Genomic DNA, 27,010 nt, shown 5'->3' with positions numbered 1-27,010 from the left:
AGATGTGTCTGTTGTTTGTGTTTGTTTTTAGTGTCAGGATGGAACCCTTGTCTTTTTCTCTGCAAACAGAATCTACCTACGGGTACAATAAATAACCTGAACCTGAACTAAAGTAAACAGATATGGTTCTAAACTGTATTGAAGTAAACATGTATTATTTTGAACTGTATTTTAGTGAACATGTATTGTTTGAACTGTTTTAAGTAATCTTATATATATTCTCTTTCTCACTTACACTCACTGACCCAGATATCCCTACACACACATACACCTCCTCCCACCAGCACACACACATATTCTTTTCAAGGTCCTTTCTGGGCATCAATATATCTGTGTACAATGTTTGGTTGTCTGGGAAAGAATAGTTTGTGTGAAATATTCCTTGGGAAAGTAAAGGAGTGAATACAGGTGCAGAGATAAAGATTGACTCTGTCCTTGTGAACTTCCGAAGATCTCAGAAGAAACATACTTTTTTCCCAGAACTCTGATTCGCTGTATTGGACCCGACCAGAAGTGAATCCAAACAGTAAAAACACCTGGGGGAGTGAGCAGCTCACACAGCTCCTCCCCACGGACTCTCTGATTCGCTTCGGAGTAAAATGGGAAGGAAGAAGTCAACACATCTCCGCCCCAAAATATGGATATGAATACTGTTGTTTATTCATGTAAAATGCTTCCTGTTTCTGACTGGCTGGTCCCGATACCTGTATCGCACGGCAGTAGAGCTGGAAGTCCAGAGTACTCTGTAAACTTGTATAAGTGTTTTGTTTTTTACCAGTAAAATCAGATTATTGTTATAACCTTTATTCCGGTGTTTTGAACTACTTCTTTTATTAAATATAACCAGGCTGATCTAACGGACGGCGCGTAGCGGAGGTGGGCTTTAAGCCACCACCACGGTGTTTGCTACAACAAACCTGAACCCTCCACCCACATCTACAAGTGAAAATTACTTTAGCGACACATTCATCGCAAGAAGTGTAGCAAAAGCAGGGTTGCCAACTCTCACGCATCTGGCGTGTGACACACGCTTTCACTCTCAATCTCACGCTGCCCAAACTTTTCTCACGCCAAAAACAAGAATACCGAAGACTAGAAACGGTTTTGAAAACTTTTGTCACGTAGTGATCGTCTTCTCAATAGAACATCTTTGATAATGTCTTCTGGCCAATCAGAATCACGATAACGGCGTGGTGTTGTTGCAGGAAGTCCTGACGGAGAATACCTTTGCGGTAGTACATCTCTATACATCGATATAACATTACGTGTTGATAGAAATCAACACGTAATGAAATAAGACCCCACGGTTTGATGATTGATAGGTGTGTGGGCTGTCTTTCATTTTGACACACAGAACAGTGGGGGCTATCCACCCTTATCCACAATGTAAAGTAATTCACACAGCCTTCCCTCTTCTCTCTGTGAGGAGCAGCACTGCTGCAGCAGGTTCAGCTTTCAGAACAAAGTGACAAAAAACAAAAATGGCATTCATTTTTTTTAAATATGTCGTGTGGTAATAGATTTATTTATTTTTCTTCTCAAGAGAGTACCAGAATGTGTATTTGATGTTAGTATTTAAAAAAATCTCCTGGGGGAGAATCCCCCCCAGACCCCCCTGCAGGGGTTGGGTTTTCAGCATGTCAACTCTTTCACTTGTGGGGAAATTGCAGGATTGGCTCCAGGTCGCCCTTTTTATTTACTACAAGACAAATGTGCCTTTTTATTTCATACAGTTCAATTTGGATTGAGACAGGGAAATAATCTAAACCTCACGCGTGGCGTTTCACTTGAGCCCCACCACTGTATGGGTTAGCCCTACCATAGATTACCCAACAAAAATACTCTGGAGCCGCAACTGCCGACCCGTATTGCGCATGCGCAGATCTAAGATCCAGTAGAAATGATAAAAAAGTAAAAGTCTGCTGCTTATTGTTCTACTAGGCCAAAATAGAGTCAAAGAGTATATGAGAGTGAGAGTGTGTTAATTAATATATTTGGCAGTTTGGAGTAAGTCTGTAGATTTGTTTGTGTGTGTGTGTTTCATGTATAGGCTTCTCACGATAATTAATTTTGTTGGATACATTTTCCCGGAAATTATTGCGATAAACGATAATATTGTCGGCACCGTTGTATGACCATTTAGACCACTGACATAATGATAATATATAATAATAATTCAAGTACATCCTTTCAAACTGCTAGTCACATCCTCATGTAAATGGCAATTTATCGAGGTCAGAAAAGTTATCGAGTTCATTTTTATTTATCGTACGATAAGTCAATTAATTGCTTATCGCGACAGGCACACAATAAAACAGTGGAAACAAACATGTTTGACTTTCATTAGTGAATGAAACTGTGTGCCCTTTATAGTCTGTGTCCATTATTGTGTATTTGTATATATTGTATATATATCCTATATGTGTAATTAAACCGAATTAAACCCATGATATCAAAATCTCACTCCAGCCAGGTACCCAAAGTTGGCAACCCTGCTTAAAGTCAATAGGCGCGTTCACACCAAGTACTTTTCCCACAGTAGTTCCTGAGAACTTTAGTTCATGAGAGTTCTTTTAGTTCTGACGAACTAAAGCAGATCGCGTTCACACCAAAATGAGTTCCTGGGGGTGGATTAGCCGCTGACGTCACTTCTTCTTCTTAGCTTTTCCTGGCAGGCTGCAAACAACTTCACGGCGAGTACAGTAGGTGGCGGTATGCACCTTAAAGTTGCAATCCGCCAAAAAACCGAGAGAAGAAGAAAAAAAACTTCCGCTTCCGCTGTATGCTTCCGTTTACCTTCCGACCTCAGTCAGACACGCTATGGAGTTGACTGAAGTTGTGGTTTTGGTGCTCGTGTTACACAGCTTCGTAACTGAGTTATTTAAGCCAATAACTCAGCCACAAATACACGACCATTCAAAAGCAATAGAAATGCTGATTCGGAGGCGAAGGCGTTTAAGAAGCCTTAACAAAAGGACTGGACGGCGACAAGCACACGCTCTGGACATGTTTCGTCGTAGGACAGCTGAGGAGGATGACTGTTATCACGCCCAAAGAACAGCAATGGTACGTTCAGTAAATCACATTAATACTATCTAATGTAGGATTTATGGAGTTATGTAGGGCTAATTTGTGTCTTTCGATGTGTTCCAGATATGCGAATACTATGGAACGCGTCGTGTCCCGCGCTTTCTCTGGGTGAACAATAGAACATCGGCCTGGTGGGAAAAGGTGGTGCCGACGTACACCGATGAGCAGTGGATCAAAGATTTCCGAATGTCCAAGTGCTCTTTTCAACTGCTCTGTATGCGCCTGGAAGCAACGTTGGGGAGACGCAACACCAACTACCGGGAGTGTGTACCCGTGCCTGAAAAAATCGCCATAGCACTGTGGAAACTTGCGACCAACTCTGAGTACAGGACCATCTCTCATTTGTTTGGAGTCGGCAGATCTACGGTGTGTTGCTGTGTGCAGGAGTTCTGTTCCGCTGTTGTGAGCCTACTCCTTCCTGAGTTCATGCCATGGCCGAACTCTGAGAAGTTAGAGGAGATGGTGTTATATTTTGAGGGCAAATGGGGTGTGCCACAGTGTGTAGGTGCAGTAGATGGATCACACATCCCTATTCTGAGACCAGAGGAATACCACAACGAGTATTTCAACCGCAAAGGCTGGCACTCGGTCATCCTGCAGGGTGTTGTGGATGGTAAGGGCCTCTTTTGGAGTGTTTTTGTTGGCTTACCAGGGAGCATGCATGATAGCAGAGTGTTCAGCTTGTCATCACTGGTTAGTTGTGTGGATAGAGGTGGTCTACTTCCTCATGTAACAAAGAATATTGGTGGACATGATGTGGGTTACTATATCCTTGGTGACTCAGCCTACCCCCTGCAAAGATGGCTGATGAAACCTTTCCAAGGAAGGCTCACACCCCAGCAACATGTGTACAACCGCAAAACAAGCCGAGCACGAGTGGTGGTGGAGAACGCTTTTGGCAGACTGAAGGGCAGATGGCGGTGCTTGATGAAGCGAAACGACTGCAACATGGACAACATCAAAATCCAGGTGGCAGCATGTTGCGTATTGCATAACCTATGTGAGCGTCGTGGTGATGAGTACAGGGAGGAATGGACTGCCTTACCGGCGACCCAGCTTGATGGGCCAGCGCCAGACATTGTTGAGGCTGGGGGGCAAGACACGCGCACAGCTCTTATGACGCATCTGAACATGTAAATTGACAATAAAGCTGATCTTTTGTACTTTTGGTTCTCTCTTTTATTTACCCCAGTCAACAGACAAAATTACAATAGTGCATACACACCTTAGATAAAATGTCAGTATCAAAACAGTACTCATACTGTATATTTGTATATTAATGAGTATATTATTATGTTGAATGTGTGTTAAAGACAATGGGATGAGGTTGAAGGCTCTTAAAAAAACTTTTGGATACCATCTTTACTGTGATAAATACATACATGTTAAGCATACACACCTGAAGAACTACGTACGTGCAGCAGATCATCTTCACTGTGTGTTGTCGCCCAGGACCGCACCATACAGGTGAAATACTGAGTAGAAATACTGTCAGCAGAACAATGCACTTCAGTCATGACTTTTCAATATTTATAATAGTTTTTAAGTACTTTAAAATAGCTAAGTAATACTGAGCAATGATGACAACCATTCATATTTTTTTGTTTATTACAAATTAAAGTAAAATATACACAAGTGTCTTGATTAAATGATTGTAGAATAAGGATTTTGGACGTGTGCCCTGCAGCCATGAATTGCATTAAAAGCAGCAAGAAACTTTGAATTGATTTCATTTTATACACATCTATATCTGAGTAGGCAATATCAATATAATCAATTACTGTAGTACATGTCATTCATTTGTGATATAAAGTCTATGCCTAGGTGGTGCATATTCTGGAAAATCAATTGAGAAACAAAAAGAAACAAAATCTCAAATTAAGTTTAAATGACTTCTGATTTGTCTGACCATAGGAAAGAGTTAGATAAGAAATAATACCACTAACATGTCTGTAGTATTGCACAGTAAATAGGCTCACCAGTTAACACCTGTATTATATATCCTCCTGAGAGGAACTCAGTTCACAAACTCCTATGTTCCCTTACTATAATTAATTAAAATATTGAACTCACAACACTGTTAATTACAAACTTAACCATTTATTTAAATAGTGTTTGTGTTGATGGACGCCATTTTGAAATACAATGGAATGATCTTTTTCAAAGCCACATGTATGGGGTGGGACACTATAAATAAAGCTTCGCCAGTTTCATGGTGTCATGATGGTATCAGAATAATCACTTACATGTGATGTATAGGATGCTACACAGGTCACCATAAAGATAAAGTGTCAGGAGAAATAAGCAACACACGCAAGACATCGCCATGTAGGTTCTCTTTTATTTATCAGCAGCAGATCAATAAGTGTCAGTAGTATCAAAACAATATAATAACAGTGGCAATATATATAAAATAACAATAATAGGCTCAGCATCAGACACACCTTAGTGCAAAGTTAGGTGTCACTATTAATAACAGTGGCATATATATATGTACTTTAATACAAAATTGAATGTCCCAGATGTGGGGATAGACTCAGCATCAGACACACCTTAGTGCAAAGTTAGGTGTCACTATTGATAACAGTGGCATATATACATGTACTTTAATACAAAATTGACTGTCCCAGATGTGGGGATAGACTCAGCATCAGACACACCTTAGTGCAAAGTTAGGTGTCACTATTAATAACAGTGGCATATATATATATATATATATATTACAATAATACAAAATTGACTGTCCCAGATGTAGGCAATTTGGGGTGAAGTGTCTTGCCCAGGGACACAACGACATGCTGACTGCAGTGGGGTTTGAACCTGTGCTCCCCTGATCCGAACACCAACGCACTCAGCCACTGCGCCACACGCCTCCCAACAAGTCATTCTATAGTTGACTAACGACGACAAGTTTTTTTTCTCTTTTTAATTGGAGGCCTGTTGGATTTAACCAGCTCGCTTAGCACTCCCAGAAGCCCAGCCTGAAAGCTATTTTGTTGCTCCACCTGGAGCGCCGCCACCTCCACCTGGCGCGCCGCCACCTCCACCTGGCGCGCCGCCGAGTCAGCCATCACCTTTAAGAGCTGGTCCTGCGATTCCTGGGCCTTGTGTTCATGCAGCAGCCGTTCGTTGTGCATCTCCTTGTTGGCCATGGCATGCCGGTCCTCATTTTCCGTGCTGGCCAAGGCACGCCGGTCATCCATCGCCGTGATGGTGTCCAGGAAGCGGTCATCCCGTGTCCTCTTTCCTAATAGGAGAAATAAGTAGTTTTACAACTTACTAGGAATGTGTTTACTAGCTAATATAAGATAGGATCAAATAGCTGACGCTCAAAGTGCCCTTATTTATTGTTTTGTGCTTGCTAGAATTTTATTTGGTAAAAAAATGATTAAGAGCTTTCTTACCGGAAGTCATGTGACCTCTAGCCCCGGATGTTTACGTTTGTGAGAGAGTGAAAAGGGCGCGAAAAGTGTAAACATGTATGTTCACGGTGTTTCATGATTGTACCAAGAAATAAATAAACGTGATTAGTGGACATCAGTTCGATGCGTAACCTTCTTTCAAGGCCAGAGTAGTTACAGTGTGTTTATATGTACCTTTGCGTTTGGTTGTTGGAACGGGAGATGAGGAGGCACTACCGTGGATTTCCGGAGGGGAAATCTCACTGATTTCCAATTCCAGGGGAAACACCACGTTGCCTGAAACACACGATTAGTGCCATGAGTTAGTGAAGCAAATTACAGAACATGGCACACTTATTCACAAGTCAAAACGTTTTTATAGCGGAAGAATAGCTAGTGAGCTAGCTAGCTGTTATTAGCTAGCTATGTTGTGGCCTGCTAACAGTGTTACCCCAATTCAACCTAGCATTGCTAACTCAATCTACCGAGCAAATAAAAGTACATCTGAGACCAGTATTGTGCAGATTAAAACAGTAAAGTGCATGTAGTATATTTTACATTCGATTAGTGCCATGAGTTAGTGAAGCAAATGAGATAGCGGCCGAGATTAGCTAGCTAGCTGTTAGCCAATTCAGCCGAGCATGGCTAGCTCGATCTACCGAGCCTTAGAAGTACATATGTGACCATTATTGTGCAGATTAAAACAGTGCAGTGCATGTAGTATATTTTACCTAATTCGTCGTCGTCGTGCTTGGACAATTCCCCCACCATTGCATCCTCCCACGCCGCCGTGCTCGAGTCGATGGTCTCCGCGGTGCCGCGGAATGACGGTCTGTGGCCAAGCAAAGCGTTCAAACGATCATACCACTTGCTGGTTTTCCGACCGTTACCACTCTTGTTATTGTGGTCCTTTATTTTTTTGAAGTCCTGCTTTAGCTTCTTGATCTTGTCCCGGCATGATTTAGCGCCGTGAATGATCCCGATGTCCGCTAACTCCTGCGAAATGCACTCGTACATTTTCACGTTGGAAACTGCCTTGAGCTGAAGTGCCTGGATCGCGTCGTCCGCGTAGATATATAGAAGCGCCGAAACATCATCATCGGTCCATCGCTCCACTGATCTCTTCGGTGTTGTCATAACTGCTGGTTTTTCCAAAAAAATATCTCGTTGCTACGCTGAGATTTTAATGCGTGCAAGTAAAATGGCTGCTTTATACAACTTTTCTGGAGTTGTACGGGGCGTGGTTTGCATTCCGCACAGCCAATCAGACGTACGAACTACTTTCTCCCACGAGAGACCCTGCTCTGTAGCAGGGACTGAAAAGCGAGTCTCGCGAACTAAGTTGAGCTACTTTAGTTCCTGGGGCTTTTTGGTGTGAACGCAAATATATCGTAGTTCTGATGAACTATTGTGGGAAAAGTACACCAAAGTACTCCGGTGTGAACGCACCTATTGGGATTTTTCACATTGGCTTTTGCACTATTCCAGAAAATCAGATCTGTGGCGAACAAATGTTGATGATACTTACTGATGTATGATAAAATCTCCACATATTAACACCACTTTTATAATAGTTGAGGCGTAAATGCTAAGCTAAAGGCGGCTAATGTTGGGCGTGATTACGTTTAGTCGTCTCATTTAGACACTTGCTGACAACCACTTTTCCTATGACACAAAAAGTGAAGTGGGGTATTTATTTACTGTGTTCATTTATGTCGTAGAACAAAGCGTTAAAAACCCATAAGCTTTTGTAAACCAGATATATTCTAACCAAACACACGTTCCAAAAACCAATGATTTGCATACGAGGGAACCATTAGTGGTTGAGTCATTAGCCGCGTTCACACCAAGTACTTTGCCGTGCCGGCACTCAGAGCCCCGGCACTTATGACCCCAGGGCATTTAGTACAGATCGCGTTCACACCGGAGTACTTTTCCCTGAGGGAAGATTACGCAAATGAGCCGCTGACGTCACTTCGTCTTCTTCTGCTTTGGGTTTACTGGCAGGCAGCAAACAACTTCACGGCGTATACTGCCACCCGGAGTCCCCGGCCGGAAGTCCCCGGAGTTGGGGACTGGCTTCAGTAGAAGCTGCTGGGACTCCCAGCAGCTTCTACTGAAGCCTTCCGAGTAAATCGCCAGAACGCCGACACCTCCTCATCTCCACCGCTCCCATGTTTTGTTTTGTGTTGCCATAAGTTAGTCTCTCTGCGTTTGTGCGCTGGGCGAATGCTAATGCTAATAATGCTAATGCGAGGATAATAAAATGGCGGCTCTACAAAACATTTCAGAGTTGTACGGGGCGTGGTTTGCAATTCGCCCAGCCAACCAGAACTGGGCACTTTTTTCCCCCAGGAAAGTACGATCTCTCAGCAGGCACTAAAAATGGGGGTAAAAGTTCCAGAGATTAAGTGCTCTTTTTGGTGTGAACGCGACATAAGGGGTACTAACGGAACTAAACGCGAAAAGTACGGTGAAAAGTACTCCGGTGTGAACGCGGCTATTGAGTGCTGAGTCCTCACTCCTCTCAATCGACTATTGATCTACAACAACACGCCAGAAACAAGCATTACCTAGTTTGGTCCAAGCCCCATTTTGGTCTTTATCATTGCTCAGAAACTGACATCCATAGAAAGATTTGGTCTGTTTTTACCAGACAGTCTTGTAGATTAACTCCACACCTGATTTGTTAAGATTTACTACATTTAGGCGGGATACTAGATGATTAAATCCCTATTTGTTGTCGTCTTGCCGCCATTTTGACTGCAAGGAAGCTTGGGAGGACACATTATATCATGTATTTAGCTGCATTCAGTAACTTTTTATGATCTGAGTTCTTCTACTTTTACTCAAGTACAGGATCTGAGTACTTTTACTTTTACTCAAGTACAAGATATGAGTACTTCTACTTTTACTTTACAGTACATTGCTTTAGATAAAGCACCAGCTAAATGTAATGTAATATATCCTCATGGATTCAGTAAAAAAGGCAGAACTAGAACCCAAACATCAGGGTTTAAAGGAACAGCAGCATGTCTCCTGATCTAGCTGCTCAGTTGGAGACTACAGATCATAAAATGGGCTGAAAGTGAATAAAAGAAGACTGGCTTGGTGAGGTTTCATATGATTTATGAAGTACTGACGAGTCCCTTCTGATTAAAGCAATTAATGAATGTGCAGTTTTTTAGATAAAAAATGTGATTAGATTGTTGTTGTATTTATTAAATTCAAAGTTGTTTAAATCACAAATAGAACAGATACCAGTACTTTAGTAACCAACATGTCATACAGTAATGAATATATACTGTATAAGTTTACACAGTGAGGCACACACATAATACATTTAATTAACATTTTATTTTAAAATCAAGTCTAAACACAACTAAAAAACACTAAATATGAAAAGGGGAAGGCAGTAGGGGGTGAGGAAGGAGGTGAGGGAAAGGGAGGAGGGAAAGAGGAGAGGAAAAGACAGCTACTGACGTCCAGCCTCCTCTTTCTCCCCCTTTGCTTCCTTTCCCATCTCCTTCTCTTGCATCTTGCGTAGCATCTTCTGCAAAACGACGTCCCTTTCCTCAGTCGCCCTCCTGCGAGCGAAGAATCCTCTGCTCTTATTCTTCATGTGAAGACACAGGTCCTCCAAAAGTGTCTTCTCGTCCTCCATCTTCTTCTCTTTAGCCTCCCAGCTCAGTCGTGTCTGAGCGAGGTTGTGTCTCCATCAGATGAACCGTGGTCTCCCAGCTCTGGTGTTTCTGGCTCAGGTCTTTGGAGCACTTCTCCTTCTGCTCCTTCATCTCCTCCTCAAGCTGCTGGACTTTTGTCTCCCAGCTCAGGTTGTTCTCATCCTCTGCCTGATGTAACTGAGCCTGAATCTCTTTGAATTCAGTCGCCTGGCTCTGAAGTGTCTGAGCCAGGTCTTCTTTCTCCTGAGTGACCTCTTTTATTTCAGTCTCCATCAAACTGGCCTTGGTTTCCCAGCTCTGGTGTTGTTTGGAGGACTTTTCCTCCTGCACCTCCATGTCTTTCTCAAACTGCTTCACTAGCAAGTCCTTCAGTTTGACATCCAACTCCAAGCTGTGGTTCTCCTCAGCCAGCTTCTTCTTGGATTCCTCGACCTGTTTTAATGTAGTCTCCATCTCTCTCCTCTCGTCCTCCAGGTGATGTTTCTCACTCTCCCAGCTCAGGTGATTTTCAGCCAGGTCTTCTGAGAACTTTTCCTCCTGCTCTCTCATTTTGTCTTTAAGCTCTTTGACATCCGTCTCCCAGCTTTTGTTGATCTTGGCCAAGTGATTCTTTTGCTTCTCCACCTGTTTGCATTTAGCCTCCACCTGTTTTAACTTAGTCTCCCAGCTCAGGTGTTTTTCGGCCAGGTCTTTGGAGAACTTTTCCTCCTTCTCTCTCATCTGGTCTTTCAGCTGTTTGACATCCGTCTCCCAGCTTTTGTTGTTCTTTGCCAGATGCTCGTTCTCCTCCTCCTCCTGTTTTAGTTTGGCCTCCATCTGTTTGAGCTCAGTCTCACAGCTCAGGTTCTTCTTTGCCAGGTCGTACTTTTCCTGAGACACCTCTTTCAGTTTGGTCTCCATCGGTTGTTGGTCTTCAGAGATCTTTTCTCCCTGCTTTTTCAACTGGAGCACCAACTTTTGGACTTCCTTCTCCAAGGTCTGGATTCTAAAGGTCTGCTGACTGTTGTGCTTCATCACCCCTTTCACTTTCCATTCCATCTTTTGTTTTTCCGTCTCCAAGGTGTGGTTTCTAGCGGCCTGGTAGTTTTTCTCGTCCACTACATACTTCATGCCTTGTTTTCCACTCTCCCAGCTCTGTTGTTTCTCAGCCAGGTCCTTGGTGGACTTCTCCTGGCTTTGAAGGAGTTCTTCCTCTCTTCTCTTCAGCAGGTTTATGGTCACCAGGTTCTCCTCCAGCTGCTGCTTGTGTTGAGCCTCTTTAGCTTCCATCTCCTCCTCCAGAGCGCTGTATCTTTCCTCACAGATTGTCACACACTCAAAGAGTTCATCTCCTCTCATCATGAGCAGTTTGACGGTCTCTGCGTCAAACTGCAGGAGACTCTCATCGTTCTGGCTGTCGGATGTCTCCTTGTTGCTCTGGTCTGACTTTGTTCTATCCATGGCGCTGTCTGTGGACTTGTGTTGTGCGTAGGAATAAAAGTCTTATGTGTCAAAGTAATACGTGTTTTGTCGAGAAAACTGTGACGTTTTTTTGCTCTGACTGAATATGTGTACCACTCACCGCTCTGACCTGAACAACTGAGGAATTACGGCACTTCAGAGCTCTCCTTGCAATGTCAAGATCTAAGCCATGTGATGTCATCGATTCTACTCTCAACCCAGAGGTTGTAATAACCAAGTTGCAGTTGTAATGGAAAATATATTGAAAAAATATATATTTTTCTGCAAGTGAAAATGTCATCACTAAGTTCATTTTTTTCTACAAGCTAAACACGTTTTTTTCTTCTGTGACTTCAAATTTGGTTCACAGATACGTGGATATTTTATACAAGTGTAAATGTATGCACACAAGGTCAGATATTTTTTCTGCAAGTTCTCACATTGTACTCTACAAGTGCTCACATCAGGTTTTACAAGCTCTCGCATTTTGCACCATATCTACCTTCATATAATACTTCCTCTTTGAACAGAGGGTCAGTCTGTGATGGTATCTGATGTTGTGTGAGATATTCAGTTATAATGCCAGGCTTCTTTGTTCAGTTTTAAAAAAGCATTCTCCTCTCTATATTGTACTTTATGTTAATGGTTGTAGTGCGTGTACTGTTGGTGAACAGAGCCTCGGCCTCAGGGGGCAGCCACTGGTTCCTGGCAGTTGGCTCAATGGTAAAATATTACACAATGAGAAATATGGGCAGGGATACACAGGAAGAGATGGCCACACAGTACTGCAGAGTCGATTATCTCACGGAAGAGCAACATCATTCCAGCCTTTTTCACAAAGCTGAATATTTGGTTGATTGATCTTATTGCTTTGCAAATTGCATTTCTTGTCATCTCTTCACGAGCAGTGTCAACCTGATGTATCCAAGAGTCAAGTCAGCACAACGCTCCAACAGCTCTTTGGCTAACAGTCATCATTCGAGGGCCAAATAACCCCTCTGGTCCCTTAAACTCACATTTCCTGTGTCCTTTCAAAAGGTTGGGTTTGTCAGATTTAATTCTGATGATTTGCACTTTGACTTGGGCAGAATGTTCCTAATACAAATCAGTTGAGAGCCAAGGATATTCTGAAAGCCTACCTTTATTATTTATATTTTTACAAAGAAAGATGACTTAATTATTATCCCCTTGGCAAGAACAAACGATTTATACAAGGATTCAGAATCTAATGGGTAAATACAATGTGCATACATTTCTTCAAAACAACACCAATTCTCAATACCATTAGAGACATTTAAAATTCACGCCTTTCACGGGACCCAAGGTAGCTCAACATGGTGGACAGACAAAACAAAACAGACAATGAGGAGCGAACAAAACAATAAAAAAATAAAAAATAAAGGAAGCCAGGGGACCAGGAAAGGACTAGGGTCCTTTCCTGGTCCCCTGGCTTCCTTTATTTATTTTACTTTTTTTAAAGTAGGAGAAGATGGACTACCAGATGTCCCTAGAGCCAACAAAACATCCTGAATCAACTTATACGAGGGGAGTAGACAGTGTTAAACTTGGTCAATTCCTTATCTAGGTAAATATTTCCACAACAGCAATGATGTCCATTATTTTGGAAGTAAATGTGACAGGGTTTTATTTTTTCGCATTCACAAGTGCACTGAGGAATTCGTACCATACTTGCCTACCAATACATAAGGGAACCACAAACACACAACACAAGTTAAGGCCATGACACATTGACCTTTGTAAAGTGAGGGGGCTATCTCATAATGACTTGTACAAAGTTGGCCATTATGAAACTTTAGAGCCATTTAATCATTAATGTCATCAGATTTGATTCACGTCTTCCTTTCCATGGGAATAATCAGACCTATCAATAGCAAAAGTATTCATCTAAGTGCCATCTAAAGCGAGTAACATTTGCAACACAGAAAGTGTTTCAGCAGTGTCCCACAATGTGCTGTTAAACCAATCTCCAGCTACTAGTTTAAAGCTATTTATTATGCATTATATTAGATATGGAGCTACCATAATAGGCCCACATCTCACAGATCTCTCGCCCATCAAATCTCCATTAACAGAGGCCATTACAGGGCGAAAAGGGGCAGGATAAGTGGCTGAAATCAAATCGCTCATTAGCTCATCAAGTGTCCATTAAGAGTGCCATTAGTGTGGTCGCTTTAAGATAAAGGTGTAGCAGCAGGGGAGAGCGATCATCGGATCTTAATCTCAAAAAGAAAACACTTTATTTAGATTGAATACAATTTAATATAAATATACATTTAATTGGGTTTACCAATTCACTATGACATCAAGTCAAATTCCTCGTACGTGTGAACCTACCTGGCAATAAACCCGTTTCTGATTCTTATGTAAAAACTTTAGGCATTTCCAGAGTATTTCTTTAACCAGAATAAAGGGTTTATTTTTACTTTGCATTGCATTCCATTAAGCTGATGCTTTTATCTAAATCAAATCAAATCCACACTTTATTTATGTATCCCTTTTCATACACAAAGTGCTTCACAAACCAAAAACATTAACAATGAACACATGTAAAAGAATAATAACTGCTAACCCCTATCCCAGGTAATATCCAGAGTAACACATAGCTTTGTGATTAATACCAACACAGGACTGAATGAAACACAAATAAAATAATGAAATAAATAAATAGTTAGAATAAAACATATTCTTTTTTTAAATCCTCGCTGTGAGTATATATTTCTTCTTTGTTTTGTTTGCATTGATATGCTCTCCTTAACACCATTTAACAGAGCACTTTGGTAACTCTTCTTATGTCTTTGTTCACTTATATTGCCTTATAAACATTGGTTGGGAAAGTATTCAGATCTTTTACTTAAACAAATAGAGGTAAAAATACAAGTAAAAATCTGCATTGATAATGGTACTTAACACTAGAACCGCCAACGGGTAAATTTTACCCGCAGCTGTTTTTTGATTGTATGTAACTTTTTTTCAATTAAATATTAAAGTCTCCCAGTCCGTGACTTTTCCTCAAAGTGTGTTATGTAGCACCCTCTGTTGTTAAAAATTGTCAATATGAAGTCAGATTGAAAAAATCGCCAAAGAAATTGCCATTTATACCTATATCCGCCAGCGGGTAATATTTACTTCATAGAAAATGCAGCATAAACATGACGTGTTGCTATACAGATGTAGCACTTCATTTCAGACGCCTACCCGTGCGGGTCCATGATCTGCACGGGGTGGGCCCCTGCTGAAAAGGTAAACCCCCCGCAGGACTTGATACGCCCCCTTGATAAATAAATGTAATTATAATGAAACCAGCTGCAATGGATCATGGATCCACCAGGGGGAGCAGTGATTAAAAAGCTGCCACACTGGAACTCATGTGAAATAAAAAATAAACAGCTGATAGATCTACAGTAGAGGTATCTGATATAGCGGATATTTGTTAAGATCCATCTGTCACGGATAGGATCATATTCTGTGCTAAATAAGAGACATGTAATCATTTACAAAACATCACCATGTTTTTATTTAACAAAATAATGTTGTTTAATCCACGTTGGTGTAAGTAGAAAACCATCGCTATGTTTTTTTGTCAGGAAATGCAGACCGGCTCATACAAACGATTTGTAATCATCATCCTCACGATCATTTAATGTATCATATGTTCACCGAATTGAAATGAATGCACTAATACATGTAGTTTAATCCACGTGAGTTTACAACTACAAAAATAATCAGTTTGTTTTTATATCACATCCGACCGGAGGAAAATGCAGCACGGCTCTCACTACCGATAATCCTAATCCCACGGGCAAACAATAATATGTACAGTGTTAATAGTTTACTGTATTATTAGTGTCTAATATTACTGCTATAACAATCACACATTGAGTTGTTAAAATCAGACCGTTTTTTTTTTAAACAGTCTGAATGAAACGGCAGCTCTCAGGTGATCAGCTGTGTGTTTACACACCTAATGGCCCATCAGCCACAGCTCTCTTACCCCCCCCCCAATCTTTCTTCTCCAGCAGTTAAATTAACTGTAGGTTACTCTGGGTGACAAGCTTACAGTTAGTGAAGTAACCCTTTTGTTTTGTGAGTCACGACCTGGCTGTTTCATTCTAACATAACGCTCCAAATATTACAGCGACACCATTGTTTGGTTTCCATGGTAACGCATCTCTTTAGTACAACTCTACCCTCTGCTCACTCCTTTCCTGTAAATTAAACTATACAGGTCCAGCCCACACATATGACAGCGCAGTTGCTCCATCATTCCATCTCTTTTTTTTTCCTGCTCAATACGCTTTATTTAGATATGTTTTAAACAAGTTTAAATAAAATATGCATAGTAATTTAATAAATCCTTCCAACACATATTGTAAGAACAGTTCTGTTTCATATGAGTGTTGAGAGCTGTATCCATACATTTCTTAATTTTGTCCTCAAAGTGCACCAGATTGATGCATTTAACTTCAATTTAAAGGACACCTATCATGCTATATTTAAATTATATATTGTAGGGCCATACCTATATAAGGTATATTTATACGTTTCTGTTTTCAAAATACCAAACAGATCATGCATTTTAGCCATGCCTCATTTCGCTCTATGTGCTGTTAGCTGTCTACGGGGCTGATTCTGTGAGCTGCAGCTGACCACGCCCCCCTGCAGGAGAGGGGAGCCGTGCTCTGATCAAGTCAAGAGGGGGAGAAAAAAATATCTCCGCCCTCCGTGTTTTATTATATTATTATAGGCCTATAGAGTCGTTATTCATTTGTTTTAAAGCTCAATAAATAACAAAGAATACCTTTGACCGGCACTTTTCTAATTTTGTCCGGAAGATTTAAACTTTAACGGACATTTTGACCGGCGAAATAAACTGAAACTGAAACTCTGCCGCACGGTCCCCTCGTTCCTTGGAAGAGGCGGAGAGGTGGGTGTTTGTCATCTGCTGATGGACTAACCAGAGAGAATTACAGTGCTTGCCTCGACGGGGAGGGATTGCATTGAATTAAAGCAGCGGGAGCAAACGCTTGCCTCGGGGAGGGAGAAAAAAAGCCACAGCGGAGAATAAACAGAAGGGTAACCATGGTAACTATGGGCGGGAAGTCTTCTTCGCTGCTTTTGTGGCAGACTACAGCGCCACTTACAGGCCTGGCATATGTACTACAGCGTCTCCAGCGCTTTCGAGCCGTAGCGCCACTTTACTGATGAGTGGTGAGTTCCCTGGAACACCGGGGGACACATATTCATGTATAAAAGACGTACAAAAGTGCATTTTGCATGATAGGTCCCCTTTAAAGAAAAACATCTTCTGTTGTAACAACAATAACATTATAAATAGTAACATAGCTGAACATGGTATTGCACATTTAGCTTTGAGTGTTTCTGACCTGAGATGTTTTTATTACATGAATTAAGGTGACTGAGGCTTTTTAACATAGACTTTTCAGTGTCCCACATTTTGCACAGAACTCTCCCACATTAGGAAATGCAGATTGTCTGAGACAACTTGGCACTAAGAGTACTGATATGTCTACCATTTCTTTTATGAGTGTAATACCTGCATTTTCTCTTTTGGTTTGATTAGGACACATCCTGGGGATTGTGTTTACAAACATTGACCATACCGTTCACCATCCCCCACCCCCCTATGTTGCCTACTGTATGTTGATTTTTGACTTTGTTTAGAGCAGTGAATTCTCTTCCTCTCTGCAGCAGAGAGCTAAGCGCTGTCAGACCGGACCTAACCCTAACCCTGAAAAGTATTATCATCTCATAAGTATTTTTACAACTTGTATTTAGAAATACTCTGTTGTAATTATTGATGCATAAATGTGTTCATCCATTCAATGTGGCATCTGCTATAATGGGGTTAATGTATGATATTACTTAATATGATAATTAGGGTCTGAGACCTAGGTCGGCGAAGACCCTATTGAAATCGGTCGCGCAGCGACCGATTAACCTTTGACCCCCGCAACATATGTGAAAACTCACCAAATGTTGCACGCGCGTCAGAAGTGGTGCAACTTGCGATATGTAATTGGTTCCGGAACTTTGCGTAAAAAATTGCGTAGGCCACGCCCACTTCCGTTTTTAACGTAAACTCCCCGCACTTTAACTTTCACGTAAACGAACGAAACTCGCTACCCATATCTAGGGTGTGGAGACGAACAAAAAAGCCTCTTGGAGGGGTATAAAATAACGTACAGGAAGTCGGCCATTTTGAATTTGGCGTCGGAAAAACGCGATTTATCGCGTTTTTCGTCCTCCGCACAAAATCTATCTTCTCCCAGGGACTTTATCCGTACGACTCGAAATTCGTCGGGTAGCGTCTCGAGACATGGGCAATTCAAAGTTATCACGGAAGTTTTTTTCTTTCGCACGGCGTAGCCGTGATTTGGCGCCAAAGTTCGCGTTCGCTTGATGCTAGGCGATCCCTCGCCATGGAACACGATGATATCATAACACCAACTGACATACTCAGAATGCCACCAAACTTCACATGATGGTTAACACTGCGGCCCTGAACAGCTCTACGTCAAATTTGATGTTACTTAATATGGCGTTACCATGGCAACGCATCCCTCGCCATAAAACACGGTGTCGCTGTAACTCCAATGGACACGGTCCCATCGTCCCCCAATCTTCACTTTTATATCACCGGTCCATGCCTCAACAGCTCTATGTGAAATCTGAGATCTCACCGTATGCCGTTTCCATGGCAACGCATCCTTCGCCGTAAAACACAATGTTGTCTTAAGTCAATGGAAATGGTCCAAACTGCACCACACTTCAGATGATGGCTAATGGTCCGGCCCTCAACAGCTCTATGCCAATTATGGGATGTCATCATATGCCGTTACCATGGCGACAGATCCCTCGCCATGAAACACGGTGTTGTCCTAACTCAATGGAAAAACTTCCAAACTGCACCAGACTTCAGATGACAGTTAAGGGTCCAGCCCTCAACAGCTCTACACCAATTATGGGATGTCATCATATGCCGTTTCCATGGCAATGCATCCCTCGCCATAAAACACAATGTTGTCTTAAGTCAATGGAAAATGGTCCAAACTGCACCAGACTTCAGATGATGGCTAATGGTCTGGCCCTCAACAGCTATACGCCAATTATGGGATGTAATCATATGCCGTTTCCATGGCAACGCATCCCTCGCCATAAAACACGGTGTCGCTGTAACTCCAATGGACACGGTCCCATCATCCCCCAATCTTCACTTTTATATCACCGGTCCATGCCTCAACAGCTCTACGTGAAATCTGAGATCTCACCTTATGCCGTTTCCATGGCAACGAATCACTCGCCATAAAACACGATGTTGTCTTAATTCAATGGAAAATCGTCCACACTTCACCAGACTTCAGATGATGGCTAATGGTCTGGCCCTCAACAGCTATACGCCAATTATGGGATGTAATCATATGCCGTTTCCATGGCAACGCATCCCTCGCCATAAAACACGGTGTCGCTGTAACTCCAATGGACACGGTCCCATCGTCCCCCAATCTTCACTTTTATATCACCGGTCCATGCCTCAACAGCTCTACGCCAATTATGGGATGTCATCATATGCCGTTGCCATGGCGACAGATCCCTCGCCATGAAACACAGTGTTGTCATAACTCGATGGAAAATGGTCCAAACTGCACCAGACTTCAGATGACAGTTAATGGTCCGGCCCTCAACACCTCAATATGACAATAGTGAGTTTTCCTCAAAAGCTGTTGCCATGGCAGCGCATCCCTCGCCGTTAAGCACGATATTGCTTTAAGTCCTGTGTAAATGGTAAAAAAGTGTTGAAATTTCACATGTGTGCTAACGGTCAAGCCCTCGAGACATATATGTGTCAGTTTTGAGATTTCGTCAAATGTCGTTGCTATGGTGACAAAATGGTCGCCGTGAAACACGGTTTTCTCATAACTCCAGTTAACATGCTCCAAACGGCCCAAAACTTCACAGGTTTGATAACGATGCAGCCCTCAACACATCTAGGCGTATTATGGGGTGTCATCAAATTCCGTTGCCATGGCGACAGATCACTCGCCATCAAACACAATTTTTATGATACTGCTGTAACTCCTAAATACATTGTCCGATCGGCCTGAAACTTCCCACGTTTGCCAACGGCCGAGTCCTCGAGACACCTACACACACACCTCGACGTGCGGATAACAGCCTGCGGAGCGTCGAAGACCCGCTCAACGCTGCTTGCAGCTTTAATTACATTTGAATTTGATTCATTTCTTATTTCATAGTTTCTCATTATTATTATTTTTATTTTTATCGCTGATCTTATTTTTGATTTTATTAATCTGTGTGAATCTGTGCTGTCCGGTTTTTCACTCTCACCCTGTTGCTGTTTGAACTACTGAATTTCCCCACGGGGATTAATAAAGGTCCATCTTATCTTATCTTATCTTAAAGTATAAGTTGATTTACTTCGATCTACTGTTCTGTGTAAACACCACAACAATATTACAAACAATATACTGCATAAAGCAAACTATTGTAAAGGTAAAAGTATGAGCATAAAAAATAAAGAAGTGTAAACATTTACATTATTATATAAAGACTATATATTATTGAAGTACAATTAAGATAATAAGATTAGATATACTTTATTTGATCTAAAATATTGATGTTTTTATGTTCGTTATAGCAGCTTGTGAAAACCATAACAAATAAGTGATTAAATGCTACAGTATTCAGCAACACAACTGCAGAGCTGCAACATTGCAAACAGACTAAGGTCTACAACACCAAGTTGTCTTTGTGTATTTGTGAATGAAGCGCCATCTCATGGTTAAATCCTGTAATTGAACAAATGGGGAAATTTGGCAACGCCCTCTAGCAATTTGGCAACACCCCCAGCCACTGGGATCCGCTGGGTTTTTGGTTGGGACACACCCATTGGAGTCCTATCTGGAGTGCTACATCTGTAGCAACGCCTTTTGTCTACTGCGGTTCCTTATAGATAGAGAGATAGATTGAGAGAGAGATAGATATATTGATAGATAGATAGAGAGAGAGAGAGTTAGACAGATAGATAGTTATAGATAGTGTAACATCTTGGAGAATACAAGATCTTGGATGACTGAGCTCACGTTGAGGACGTAATGCATGTGTGCAGGTTACGTACCAGTTGAATAAAGATGGACACTCGGAATGAGAGAAGTAGTCCGCGTCGTCTGTTTATGTAGACAATTATATGTCCATAGAACAGAACATTACAGATAGATCAATAGATAGTTATAGATAGATAGAGAGATTTGTACCTAAACAAAACACAAGTCTAACACCAAGCGTTTAACCTGTTACGCACCGCCCCCCAGGTACCGGGCGGATAAACGCGTCATTTGCAGGAAACAACATCTAAGGAATCTTAATATTTAATAAACTATGAATGTTTTATATCCATGTAACGGGAAGAAACTCAGCTAACTGATCTTTTTAAAAAAAAAATCCAAAAAAAACCCACAATGCTAACACTCAGCCTCTGAATTAGCCACGAGCGAAAAAATGTAACCTATCTCTGCACCTAAACTCACTCCTAACTCCCTTATTACTTATCCTAGATGCACAGCCAACCCCTCGTTTTGCATCTCCTGGAGACACAGAATCTGGGGGTGCCCACCTCAACACTCAGTGATAAACATTTGCGACACTATAAACGAAAGCGTACATCATAACATGTGGAGCTAGGTAGCTAGAAACGCTAACATGGCTTACCTTGGTCAAAACTGGTCTTCAATGGCATTAAAACGATAAAAAAACGATGCTGCAGTTAATCCATAGGTTAATCCAATGTGTCTGTGTCCTCTTTGAAATGATTTCTGATAATCCATAAGCAATAAAACTGCTTTTTCGTTTCCAAATGTCAGAGCGAGAGATCGGTCCACTCTGCTGCAAAATTACATGTGCGAAGCCTCCACCTCTTCTCTTCACAACGTGTGTGTGTGTGGGGGCCTCCCCCTTCGATTCTATTGGCTCTAACGGTCAGAAAGAGGTGTCAACCATCCAAATCGACCAAGGGGGGCCAGAGATATGTAAAAAAAAACATTTTCACCCAAATCACCTCAGAGGTGGGGTGGTTTTGGCTAAATCGCTCTAAAAAGGTCAAATGTCACTTGTTTTGCATCAATCTTGATACAGGGTACTTATTATATGTTGTACTTTGGATTCCTAAAGCTTTTAGTCTACTAACCCATCATCCAAGGGTAGTTTTCACTATAAGTAAAAAAGAATTTTTGGACGGACACTATAATTTACAGTTTTTTACTATGTAAAATCTGAATTTTCTTTAAAATAAAAAACATCTATATTGATTCTGACACTTCTACATCCAACTCACAGATGTAACCTTGCTTTGATAAAAGAAATTATTCATATAACCCTTTTAGAAGTTAAGTTGTAGTCATTTGTTTTGGGCATGTCATTTTCGAGCCTGAAACATGAAAAACAGGCTTGGTGCTTAACAGGTTAAATCAGCACTGGTAGCGATATTTTATACTTCATGCTATCTGCACAAACTATACAGATTCTATTGGTATAACTTTCATCCCTGTGCGATCAAAACTCACTGTTCTACATGATAAATAAAAGAACATTGTACCTTGAAAATCAATAGCGGGTAAATTTGACCCGTTGGCGGTTTTAGGTATACAGCGACCTCTGGCGGTTCTAGTGTTAAGTACCAAACTAGAACTATCAAATTAATTTACACACAAAAATGAAGTAAGCAATTAGCAAAATTGCTACGAATACATTTTCTGTCATCTCAATCATTATCTTCGGTACTTAAATAAAATGTGTGATAGTTTAAAGTGGACCTATCATGCTATATTATAATAATATAGTGAAGGACCATACCTATAAGGACCATATTTATACTTTTTTTTTTTTCAAAATACCAAAACAGATCATGCATTTTAGCCATGCCTCATTTCGCTCAATTTGCACTTTTTTAGCCCTGTTTTTGCAAGGGCTAATTCTGTGAGAACAGCACCACCTACAGGCCTGGCATATGTACTACAGCGTCTCCAGCGCTTTCGAACGGCAATGGCCGTGGCTGTCTCCTCCTGATTGGTGGAGTTGGCCCAATAGCCGTAGTGCCACCGTCCTGACGTCAGGACAGTGTTCAAATCTGGATCAGTTTTTATCCGTTGCAGCCCCTTTTTTTAGAGATTTGGGTATGGAGGAAAATAGAGAGGGTTGTGTTTTCTGACACTTGGTGAGTTCCCTGGAACACCGGGGACACATATTCATGTATAAAAGACGTACAAAAGTGCATTTTGCATGATAGGTCCCCTTTAATCTACATAAAAACATAAACATATATATTTTTTTAATTACATATTTTTTATGTGTAAATGCCTGCATTTATAAAGTAACTAGAGACTACATCTGTGAAATAAATGCAGTCTTACATGTTTTTTCTTTGAATTGAATTTAAAGTCGCATATAAAGAAAATACTCAAGTAAAGTACCTCAAAGTTGTACAGTACTTAAGTTAATTTAGTTAAATACTTCCCACCACTGCTTGTAAACATATTTATCATGTGAAATAATTATCTAAGAATTCTTAATAGTAATAGTTGTCCATCACTCATGAATATTAATATTTTAATAATTATTTATTTTAGCAGGAATGGAATGTCATGCTGTCTGCTAATACTGAGTTTCTTCTTCAGCTCCCATTACTTCCACTAGACAAACCAGAAAGAAATCAATCCGCATCAATAAGCTAACAACAGAAATGTTAACCAGGCGTGGTGTGAGAGTAGGAAACTCTGTCAGTGTGTGACCTCAGCCTCTCCCTCAGTGCATCGCCTGCTTCCACCCTGAAACCCTCCAGCCCATCAGAGTCCCCAGATGATAGAAGCTCCTCACTGTTAGTCACGCTGAGGGGAAGTTCAACCAAGTTTCCAGCATGCCTCATCTTAATAAGAAATGCAACTGCAAAATCATACTTTGCAATATACACTAGGCCGAATTCTACACTTAAAGCCCCGAATAAGAGAAAATCTTACAACCCAAAATCATAAAAATTCAAAAAGGGCTTCATCATAAAAATAAAAACCAAGATCTATTTTAGTTTTTTTTTTATTTCACATTAAATATTTTATTAAATACAGTCTGCTTCTCTCCTTACCTGCTGTAAGGCTTGGGGAGTAACAGATTACGTAATCAGGATTTTATACAAATAAAAGGTAACTGTTTTCCCTTAGTTACATTAAAAAAAAATGTAATCAGATTACTGTTACATTTCTAAGAATGTTAGTAAAAACCTAAAAAGAGCATATAGTGTTTGTTGTAAAAGGATCAGATGTTATCTCTTCTCTGTAAGCTGTACTGCTCTGTAGAGTAATACTAAGTGTATTCAGTGTGAATCTATATGCCTACTGCCTGAATCTGCTTCATGGTTTTCACTTTCTTTGGTTCATTTGTTCTGTTTTTAATTCAGTAGGTGAACCTATATTTTCATAAAATAGTGTGTGTGAGCTTAACTGTGTGTTTTAAACTAAAACGGAGCATTTCCTGTCAGCTCAGATTTTTCTGCTTTTTCAAACTGTAGTATCTGCTCATGTGTTTCATTCTTGGTGTATAGGCTACTGCCTGAATATGCTTAAAGGGGACCTATCATGCAAAATGCACTTTATGATGTCTTTTATACATAAATATGTGTCCCCGGTGTGTCGGCGAACTCACGCAGCGTCAGAAAATAAAACCCTCTCTCTTTTCCTCCGTACCCAAATCTCTAAAAACGGGGCTACAACGGAGCTGATCCAGATTTGCGTCCGATATGACGTAATATTGGAAATGTAGGCTGGCTTTACACCCACGGCCCTATCAGAAACGTTGCTATCAGAAACAATGCCCGACTGTTTTGGACGTAATATGGTCGGAGCTAACCTGTACCGCACAGAGCATGTGTGTGTGTGAAGAAGCAGGAAATAAAAAGGAACTCACCTTGTGGTATAACCCGCAAGAGAGAAAGGTTGCGGTCGAATAGTCCATTTAGCTTAGGAACCTTCCTAACGGAGTGAAATGACCCGGAAGTCCCTCAGTGGCAGCCATGATAAGTGCCGTTCGAATTCTCTAAATGAAAGGAAAGGAGGTTTCAAACTTCCTTTATAACCTCCTTTAGCTTAGGAACCACTGGACCTCCCTAACCTAAAGGAGAGGAGAAAATGCTGCCCCACAATGCCTTGCGGCCGCCGCATTTGCCGTCACACAACAGTCGGCCGTTCACGGAAACAACCGATTATGAACGAGAAATGATATCATGAAAGTTACGGTGCTTATTAAGCATTTTAAAACGTATGTGGTAAGTTGCCAAAGTGCTTTGTTTTGAACGTTCATCAGTATTATAATCAAAAAGAGAAATATGAACGTTAGTTTTTACTGAAATGATCAAATAAAGTCAACATTTCACAGTCTTTACTGAGCTGTGTGGGGTTTGTTCAACTTTTAAAAGATGTTTGAATGGTGATATACACAGTGATAGATGTTAAGGACTAACGTTTATAATAAATACATTTGTATTGATTTTAAGATCTTTTCATACAGTCATACGTATTGGGATCATTTGTATTAATGTGGACCGGAGGGAGAGGGTGACGAGCATAAGTTTCCCTTTCCTTTTTTATTTCAATTCCAACTTTGGTCATGAAGAATATGTTTCTGTTGTCCCCGTTCATAAAGCATAAAACAACAGCATCAGAGCAAGGTGCAGAGTCTCTAGATGAGTTTACAGTAGTCCCTCGTTCTTATTAAACATCCATGTTGTAGTCCGCTGTATAGAAAACTGTAGTTTCCATAGTTTCCCCACAGCAGCAGACGCACATTTATGACCTCCGCTTGCGCATCATAAACACGTCAGATAGTGAAAGTGCAGTCGGATTCTCTAAAGTACCGCAGTCTCTTCTCCTAAATCCTTTTGAATTCTCCTATCCACTATCCCTTAACCCCGTGACGTTTCACTCAGAGGTCAAGGAATAGATGATAGGGTTAGAATTTAGGAGCTGATTTTTGGACTATTCGACCGCAACCTAAGACTAAGGACCCATATATCAGAATGCTATTCACAGACTTCAGCTCAGCATTCAACACCATCATCCCCCAGCAGCTTGTACAAAAACTTACAGACCTGGGCCTCAGCCCCTCTCTCTGCAACTGGTTGCTGGACTTCCTCACAGAGAGACCACAAGCTGTACGGGTCAACAATAACACCTCAGACACCCTCATACTGAGCACGGGGGCCCCCCATGGATGTGTGCTCAGCCCCCTTCTCTTCACTCTGCTGACCCACGACTGCAAACCCATCTTCAGCACCAACCACATCGTGAAGTTTGCAGACGACACTACTGTGGTGGGTCTCATCAGCAACAACGATGAGACTAACTACAGGAAGGAAGTGAACCAGCTGTCCCTGTGGTGCCAAAACAACAACCTCTTCCTCAACCTGGAGAAAACAAAAGGAGATAGTTGTTGACTTCAGGAGAACCCACCGTCGACCCCCTCTCCCCCTGACCATCAACGGCGCTGCTGTGACGCAGGTGACCAGCACCAAATTCCTTGGGGTGACCATCACTGATGACCTCACCTGGAAAAACAACACCACCGCACTAGCGAGGAAAGCCCAGCAGCGCCTGTACTTCATCCGGAAGCTCAAGCGAGCCGGAGCATCACCCCCCATCATGCTGTCCTTCTACCGAGGCGCCACCGAGAGCATCCTCAGCAGCTGCATCACGCTGTGGTTCAGAAGCTGCACCGCCGCCGACCGCAAGAGCCTGCAGCGCATAGTGAACTCTGCCCAGAGGATCATCGGTGCCTCACTCCCCTCACTACAGGACATATACAACACCCGCCTCACCCGCAAAGCACTCAGCATTGTGGGTGACTCCACCCACCCCTCCAACAGCCTCTTCAGCCTCCTGCCTTCAGGAAGAAGGTTCCTCAGCCTCAGCTCACGCACCTCCAGGCTGGGCAACAGCTTCCTCCACCAGGCGGTCAGGCTGCTGAACTCTCTCCCCTCCCTCCATCTCTTCCGCCCTTTGACATCTCTCCCCTGATCTCTCCACCTGGCCTCCGACCTTTCTCCCCTGCCCCAAATGGTCCTGGACTCTAACCCCCTAACTCACTTTTCTGCCCATCTCCCATGCTACTGCACTGAAACTGTACTTTGAACACTTAAATTATATTATTGACATTTTAAACTGTATACCCCGGTTATCTAGGCCCTTTGTTTTGTTCAATGTATACCATGTTTATCTAGGCCCTTTTTGTTTTTTGTTTTATGTATATATGTCACAATGTGGGACTGCGGGAAACGATATTTCGATATTTCTGGATGTA

The sequence above is a fragment of the Trematomus bernacchii genome, unplaced genomic scaffold (genome assembly GCF_902827165.1).
Source record: "Trematomus bernacchii unplaced genomic scaffold, fTreBer1.1, whole genome shotgun sequence".
NCBI lineage: Eukaryota > Metazoa > Chordata > Actinopteri > Perciformes > Nototheniidae > Trematomus > Trematomus bernacchii.
This window is presented reverse-complemented; position numbering follows the sequence as displayed.